A 949-nucleotide genomic window follows, 5' to 3' on the forward strand; every position below is an offset into this window, starting at 1 on the left:
TCATAAGTCAAGAGAGATCAATCTACGCGTTTCAAATAGATCAACCAGAAGAGGTGAAACCAGAGGAAGTTAAACCAACAGAAGATAGTCTAAAAGGAGCAAAAACGGGTGAAAGAACCTTGAAGGAGATGGCAGCCCCAGATACGGGAGATGATCCTCTCTGCATTGTGTTTCCAGAGCTGGACAAACCCCTCAAACTGAATTCAGGTTTCCTTAATCTTCTTCCCAAATATTATGGGAAATCAGGTGAGAATCCTAATCGACATTTGAAAGAGTTTAAGGTTGTTTGTTCTTCTATGAATCTTGAAGGAGTCAAACATGATCATATTAGATTGCACGCTTTTCCTTTTTCTTTGCAAGATTTGGGTAAAGATTGGTTGTATGATCTTCCTGCTGGATCAATTACGACTTGGAATGTTATGGCATCAACTTTTCCAGGAAAGTACTTTCCAGCAAGTCTAATTGGATCCATCAGGAAGGAGATATGTGGCATTAGGCAGCATGATAATGAGTCCTTGTATGAGTATTGGGAACGTTTTAAGAGATTGTGTTCCTCATGTCCCCAACATCATATTAGTGACCAACTATTAATTCAGTACTTTTATGAAGGCCTATTGCCTACTGATAGGGGTATGATAGATGCTTCGAGTGGGGGGGCATTAGTGGACAAAACACCAACCCAAGCTAGGGCTTTAATTTCTAATATGGCTCAAAACACCCAACAACATGGTACTAGAAATGATGTTAAAAATGGAGTTGATTTAAGTGGTATTCAGAATCAATTACAAGAAAATGCTCAACAAATTACTACCTTAACTACTCTCGTGTCCAAAATTGTTGCTAGTAACGAGTCTAAAGCTAGAGTTTGTGGAATTTGCTATAATGATTCTCATCCTACTGATAAATGTCACGACTTGCAATCTGAAGATGTGAATGCTATAGGTGGTTA

At 38.7% G+C, this 949-nt stretch overlaps 1 non-coding gene across 1 annotated transcript; it reads right to left on the reverse strand.

Moving 5' to 3' along the window:
• Nucleotides 1-467: 467 nt before the first annotated feature.
• Nucleotides 468-573, reverse strand: LOC130471077 (small nucleolar RNA R71). Its single transcript, XR_008931761.1, has one exon. It is a non-coding gene; the product is annotated as a small nucleolar RNA R71 (small nucleolar RNA).
• Nucleotides 574-949: the final 376 nt, after the last annotated feature.

Source organism: Spinacia oleracea, chromosome 3 (genome assembly GCF_020520425.1).
Source record: "Spinacia oleracea cultivar Varoflay chromosome 3, BTI_SOV_V1, whole genome shotgun sequence".
In the NCBI taxonomy this organism is placed as follows: domain Eukaryota; kingdom Viridiplantae; phylum Streptophyta; class Magnoliopsida; order Caryophyllales; family Amaranthaceae; genus Spinacia; species Spinacia oleracea.